Source organism: Amblyomma maculatum, chromosome 1, assembly GCF_055883805.1.
Source record: "Amblyomma maculatum isolate TAMU_Amacu chromosome 1, ASM5588380v1, whole genome shotgun sequence".
In the NCBI taxonomy this organism is placed as follows: Eukaryota; Metazoa; Arthropoda; class Arachnida; order Ixodida; family Ixodidae; genus Amblyomma; species Amblyomma maculatum.
Genome location: NC_139344.1, coordinates 56,712,694 through 56,720,278, shown reverse-complemented (window position 1 = coordinate 56,720,278; position 7,585 = coordinate 56,712,694). Strand labels below are relative to the sequence as shown.

At 44.5% G+C, this 7,585-nt stretch overlaps 1 long non-coding RNA gene across 1 annotated transcript; it reads right to left on the bottom strand.

The window, feature by feature from the left end:
* Nucleotides 1–493: 493 nt before the first annotated feature.
* LOC146202433 (uncharacterized) lies at nucleotides 494–2,740 on the bottom strand. The gene is made up of 2 exons (XR_014703707.1): nucleotides 2,220–2,740; nucleotides 494–2,112 (listed from the first exon to the last, which is right to left on the bottom strand). It is a non-coding gene; the product is annotated as an uncharacterized LOC146202433 (long non-coding RNA).
* Between the last annotated feature and the right edge of the window lie 4,845 nt (nucleotides 2,741–7,585).

Here is a 7,585-nt window from a genome sequence, read left to right as displayed (position 1 = left end):
ACATACCCTGTATACAGAACTCATAACAGACCATTGCCCAGCTGCGCTTCTCATAGTCGCTTAACTTAATTTTCTCGGATTGCGGTTCTTGCTGTCAATACCAGTAATGGCCCACTCTGCGGCAAAACCGTGCTCCACTAAATTTAATGTCACAACATTGATGCAGTCGAATTGGAGCAATTTTGGAGCAGGGAAAGCAGACTGGAGCAGAATGAAGCAAATGGAGCAGCACTTCCACCCCTGCATTTAGGATGAATGCAAAGAAAGGAATACTGCAATCAAATTCTAAATTCTAAGTTCATTCTAAGTTCAAAAGGCAAGCCACCATGTCAGTGTTATCACTCAGTATCCTAATTTCTAAGTTCAATATCACAGGAAAGACAATTGTGCCAAGCTCAAGCTTAACACTGTTCAACATGATCCAGTTACATATATATATATTCCTGCCGAACATAATCACAGTTCCCATATTGTAAGGAATCTTTATCAACCATGCTTTTACTTATGTGTTTATTGATACCTCAGAGGTCCTAATGCAAGACTTTACAATGATAAATGGCGACAGGCTGGTGGTATACATGGCTATGATTAGACAGGTTCTTCGATGGCAGTACTGAAGCTTACAGGATCACTGATGACGGATGATTCCAGTTGTGAACAGTGCTTGCGAAAAATGACTCATGAAATGTAGTTGTGTGGGCATGCAGTGAAACGCCACTTTTACGATGACCTGTGCGAGGTGTTCTATACACAGGTTAGCCGAGACGACTGCCATGAGGTCTTGTATGAAAAGCTTGTGATAAAGGCAGGGGCATGAAGTACAGTGACTAGAACAGAGACTGTAACAGAGATTTCATGGCAGAGATGCTGAAGGAGTATTCGAGGGAATGAAACTGGTGGCATGGTTTTTAACAGGCTCATAAGGTTCAGTAAAGTTACAGTAGTGTGGATCAACTATATGATTGGTATATTAAAGTTGTGATCACACAAGGGTTTTGTAATCTAGTAATTTTACACAAGAAGGTGCCAGCCATGGGTAGGTTACGATAGAGGTATCCAACAGTTCTATTAGAGTAATTAGTTACATGGCTTACAAGGCAAGACAATGTTAAGCCATTAGTGAGGTGACCACCAAGGTACTTAAACGAATTCTTTGAAAAAGTAGTACTAGTGTTAATTTTGTAAGTAGTGAAGTATCATGTGATCGCATTGTGCGCGATTGGTATGTAGTGTCACGTGATGCTGTGACGTGTGTGAATGGCAACGCCGAGAGGGGGAGCGTGGCACTTGTTAAGAAGTCAGCGCGCAGATCGCTCGTGCGGGTCTCTTAATCTGTACGGCCCAGCATGCCGAATAAACATGTTGCTTAGTCGCTCTGCCTCTGCTTCGCTCGCCGCGGCTACAACAAGTAGGATGTGTTGTTTTGGCAGTGGTGAGAAGAAATCAACAGTTTAAAGCTTCTCAGGGACGGAGGCCACATAGCACATCACTATTGTATGCGAATTAGATATTGATATAAGGCAGAAGCGTCGGACGAGTTGGTTACAGAGCAGCGAAGTACACAGTCATCAACTAAAATGTGGATGGTAGAAGTTACTGAAGGGAGATCGTTAAGAGTAAGGGACAGTGCTTTGTGGAACACATAGCTGAAAGAAAACTTTGAGAAAGAAGACTGGGTATTAGCAGTAACAAACCGCGCGCGGTCGGTCAGAAAGCCTTGAATCAAACTAGTGGATAGAGGTTTGTTCAATTCAGGCAGCTTCAGCAGAATGCGGGCAACGTGAAAAATGCGCGCAGACAGGCGACGCAACTTGGGAAAAGCGGTAAAAGAAAATCGAGTACCGAACCTGCTGGATATTTTTTTCGAAGTTAATATTGGGATATATTGAGGGCGAAATGCACCATTTCGGCTCCATATTAGTGCCTATACCCTGTGCGATTCAGGGAACGTAGGAACGGGTGAATGCTAAATATTTTTTACACACTCTTGCACACTACACGAACGCGCACACCTCGTGAATAACGCGAAATAGAAGTGTCCTTTCGCTAAGGCAGTTTTGGGAAAACTGCTAGCAGCTTCGAAAAGACCCGTTTTATCTGGAGTGTCCGGCACTGCAAAAGAAAGAGCACATAAACACCCTTCCAGAATCAGTCAAGCGATCACATACGGTGATTACATAAACACCGCAACCTTCAAAACGAAAGCCAAGACCACCTACACATTGAGAATATTCTTCTTCCATGGCAGCACAAACCAAATCACGATCCCCATACACAGGCCTTTTACATACGCTCTTGGTTTCTACTATGCCACACTGTGCACCATTCATGCTTCAAAAATAAATCCAAGACGCCCTGTTCGTAAGGCAACACGCAAATATGATTTGTTGCAGAATGAACGGAGAGACCAACGGGGTCCGCAGGTAGGAGCACTCTTTCAACTTCTGTGGATGCATGAAGCCTCTAATGCGTCTATCGCCTCTGTCGTTACTAACGTAATCCATGAAGAAACTGCAAGATGAGCACTGAGGCACGAAATGTGCACGGCGCAAAAATCGCGATTCACACGACCACACATTCCAAACGTCGTTTACAAACACACGACATGTGATCTGCCTTGGGCTTTCCTGCAAAAACACCAATCCGAAAGTAATAAACAAAGCCAAGCCAATCCATGGGTTGCAATAACGATTTGCTTATTTTCACCCGGTTGCACCAAGCTTCTAGCTTATTCCAACCGGGTCGCAGCAACGCCGGCCCACCAAAAAACGACGATTAAGCAGCGAAGCCAGACGCACCTCAAATGGATTGACTTGGCTTTGTGTCGAGTTCATTTGTTCCATACTCGAAAAAGAAAACTCGTGCAAAATGTGCAGTTTAATAATATAAAGTGTGCAAATGTTGTACAAAGTAATTTATATATGAAAAATAAAGCACTTTTTTTTAGTAAGAATTGCTTGCATGTGGAGGATCACGTGATTCTGGGGTTCGCGATATCAGGGTTGCCAGATTTGGCTACTTTACGCCAAATTGGCTACTTTCTGAGCCGCCTGGCGACAAAAATTTTAGGTTGGCTACTTGGCTACTTTCTGGCTACTTTGAAAAATTTTCGCCTATTCCAACGAGCCCGTTTGCGCGCTGTTCAGGATGCTCATTTTTATAGCTAGACAGATAGCAAATCTATCAACGGTAGCGCTGCAATACAACCAACTGTGCATGGTGACGACTGTCCCCACCCTGTTTCAAAGGGGATGCTCTTAACATCCATCCACTAAAACCCCTTGACAATTTGAAAGCAGCGACACTATCCTCCGCGCCGCGCTTTCCTCCTCAATTCCCCTCGCGCGGGGCGGCTGCGAGCTCTGCGCACGACACGCGGTTTCTCCCTGGCGCCCGCCGGCCGGCCGCAGCAGTCAGTGAAGCGCGCGTTTTTGGTCCAGGTCTGCGCTCCAGGATCTAGTACTGCCTCTGACTTTGTCTGCGTTTGTTCTTTTGTTTTTTTTTAGCGTGAACTCTGTCACCGCGGTAAAACTTCGCAAAACGAGAAAACGGCCCAGGCTGGTGCTTTGAACTTTAAGATCAGAGAAAGTCAAAGCGGCCGCTTAGTCAATTTCGCTACTTTCTTATTTTTTCGCTAAACGAGAGAACGACCCAGGCTGGTGCTTTGAACTTTAAGATCAGAGAAAGTCAAAGCGGCCGCTTAGTCTGTTTCGCTACTTTCAAGCTATCTTGGCTAAGCATAGTATATGTCACGTGATAAACCTTCAGTTTGGATCATTGGTTAAAACTTAAATATACACTTATTTTGACCAACTACGGGCCAAATTAAATGATATTTAGTAAGCCGCACTTGAAACCCAAATTTGCACTCCAGCATCGAGTCATATACCGTTAAGCTTAGGCCAAGTGTAATGGGACTGTGGTAGTTTTTTATTTTGAAGAGTTTGTCACAAAGCATAAGTTGAGGAAGGGGGAATGGGATGCAGGAGATAGAAAGTTAAAAGAAGAAGTGAAGTCCAGTTGCGCTTATGTATTCGAGAAGGTTGGCAGTATAGCGATTGTCCATTTCTCATAATCACTATCGGGATTCCACCGCAGGCCCACCTTCATGAGTATCCGTTGCCTAATGTGAGTCGTTGATAGACACGTCCACAACAAGTGATGCACATCGCAGACGTCAGGTGGAGTGTCACAGTGAGGGCACCTGTCAGTCACTGGTAAATCTTTTTCCCGCCATCGATGTCGAACAGGTAGTTAGCGATCCTCATTATTCTGCGTTAAATATTTATTTTGTATAAAACCTAACTTTGAGCTAGACTATCAAGTCATACCATTGAAAAGCTTAGGATGAATCCAAACGCTCTGAATTAGCGATCCATATATTAGCGTTAGTGAGCTATATGCAATCAAAACCATATACCTTTCATATACCGAGTGATATACCTTTCGAAAGCTTAGATTGAATGCAAATGAGTTGTGCTAGTTATCGAACCGAATTAATTAGTGCTAATTATTTAACTGCACTTGAAGCCAAATTTTGCATTATAGATGGCCAACAAAGGGCAAGTGTAAACGCATTATGCTAGCTAGCCAGACTTAGATAAACATCACAACAGAGCTAACACACTAACTAGGCTTACCACGAACTGCTTCCAAATGTTTTTCTTTGCCCGTGCATATTTGCGTGCAGTAGGTCTTATTTAGCGTGCACCCGCTGACAATAAATTAGTCATGAGTGCATCTTCCGTCCATAGGTTTGTCTCATCAGTGTGAAAGTGGTTTTTGCACTCTAGTTTGTTCACTGAATAAAACAGTTGCACACTTTCAATGCGATCAAGGAGCGCGGACAACCATTCATTGACCGCAATTCGCCGAACATTATTAGGCACTGGTGTCAAGAAAGCTTTCGAGTATACTTGGTATACCTATGAAAGAATGATTTCTATATCTCTAGGCAAGGTAAACGCCTCTCGATAATGTAATATTATACTTGAGAAACCGAAGGTTCCCGTCTAACGCCCAGTAGTCATGATCAAAAAGAAGTGTGTGTGATCATGTGAACACCCCCAGCACATTGGCCGTATCCTTGATAAACCCAAACCATGATTGAGAAGGTCAACTCAACTATTTACGGCAGGCCTGAAAATCGCACCTGAGTGGTTGCAGTTTCGTTTCGTCGTGTTCTCCTTTTGTAGCCATTGTTTGAGACGTCCAACTCCACTAACATTTTATACTTACATTTTCGTGGACATAATTTTATGCATTTTATACTGTTTCTAATCATCACAGAGAAGTTTCTGATAACATGTGTGTTTATCTGGTCAGTTTAGTTTTATGTCTGTTTATATGATATCGCAGTGTTACGCAGCCAGTTTTTTTTTTTTTTTCGGAAAACTTTTCTATGTGATTTAGTTGCTATAAGACGCAACTGGCATTTGTTTCTTCACTAGCGTTGGAATAAAACGACTATTAAACGAATGTTTTTGGTTGTCTTTTTGCAGTGAGCGCTCTATTTACTGCCCCATGCATGGCCCCATGGCTCCTTTTTGGCTACTTTTTATTGCTCTTCCTCTGGTTGGCTACTTTTCCCATTTTTGTGGCGACTTTTCGTTTTTTGGACCTGGCAACCCTGCGCGATATGTTCCGTGTAACTACAGTCGACTGCCGTTCAGTTCAACGCCAGTTGGAACGCTGAACTGTGATTTAACTGAACGGCAGTTGAAATTGTCCGTGTAACACGGGTATTGAACTCGAGTACACACTGGTCTGCGCGGACAAAGGCCGGCAGACAAGAACAGTTGCGTACGCACCTTGCGATGTCTCGGAGGGGTCTCTCTCTGAGCCAAGGTAGATATACAATGGTAGCGAAGGTTCCATAGACGCCCATTGGTCCAAAAAATGGCGGCTCATGGGCACCGCCATATTGGGGGGCAACTACGTATGAGTGACGTTAAATGACGTCACGCATACGTATGTTTTTAGCGCGAATTTTAAAGTGGTCTTTTTATAGAACCCGCCTTTTCAAGCCGGTATCTCACGAAGGTTGCCTTTCAGTGCGCACCAACCTTTGCCAGTCAAATGTGCTCGAGTTGCTGCTAGTTATGGCCTTGCTAATGTGCAATTCGGAACCCAATGAAAGTTACTGGCAAAGAAGGCAGCATAGAAAGGCAGCAACACTTTCAGACGCTGGCTTACCTTGGCTGGCTAAGAATGCAATCATGCATGATTCGTAGGGGAAACCTTTGTGGAAATACTGGTGCTACTACTTTTGAGTACAAGGTATGATGCACAAAGCACAGGCTCAAGTGCACAGTTTGCAATACAGTGTACGGCAAGTATGGTTTTCATATTCATGGTTTATTACAGCAACCAAACGAATACAGTGATAAAGCACACCAACAAAAAATACACGTCACAGGCAGCTCAAGCAGTAGTTTCTTTAAGCTGGCTATTCATCTTAATGGTCACAGTGCGGATAGAAAAAAGCCCTGCAGTTCCACGAACGTTGCCAGGTAGGAAATTGAAAAGCATAGAAGACAGTGCTAAGACAGCTTCAATTGAGGCAAACATGACCTGACATAAGTAGGCGCATCAACACGGGTCGCAGCCTTTTTGACGACAGATACGCAGACGGTTCGAAGCGCTTGGAATAAACCCGCAAGTCTCGCAGCTGCCATGGTGTCTTCTTCTCCAGGCTGACGTTGTGGTAGAACTGCACCCACGCTCGGCACCTGGACGTGATGCAACGTGCACGTTATTCACAATTGCGCCGTAAGGAATACTGCATACTCCAAACGCCAATGCGTCATTATTCCTGTCAATGCTAACTGCAGTACATTATATTTCCATTATATCTGAACTATGGTAGTAAATGCTCGCCCCAAGCTCTCAGCGCCTAAGAGTGCGGTTACGTACGCTCGTCCTCATGGCATGCGGGTAGCTATACTTTTCTATGGTTAAGATTGACGAGAATGAAGTGCGTTTAAAGTTACCCTAACGGTCATGCATATGCAGAATAGCAATAAGAAGACAGGCAGTAACTCCTGCTGAGTGAATTCAGTTAAAGCACCCTCAAGGCCGCGCATATACACGTGGCTGAATTTTGATGCTACCAGTTGCGAGGGTCAAATTGGCTTCGCGGTGTTGGAAAACTAAACAGTGTAGTGCTCAGACTTGTCAGGCAGCACAATTGGTTTTAAATTGGCCTTCCGGTCAGTGGCATGCGCGTGGTTGCTCCTGAGAGCCCGGTATCAAGTTAACGCTGGTGATAGCCGGCTGCATGAAACTCACCATAAATCAGACAAATGGTGGGCCTCTTTCGCACAGCTCAGCACTAAAGTGTGTGCCCTGTAGTGTAGTACTTAAATATCCCCGAAAAAATGAAGCCACGTGCGCACGAACTGGTTACAGAAACAGAAGCGAACAGCCCAACGAAAGCATTCGGAGCATACCTAGAGCAGACGCCTTGTAGCAGACGACACTGACAAGAGCTCACCTGTGAAAGTCCAGAGGGAAGCGGTGTAGCTTGACACCGACGGCACTGTCCATGCTGTCGCAATGTGCCACGGCGCATCGTTTCTTCACA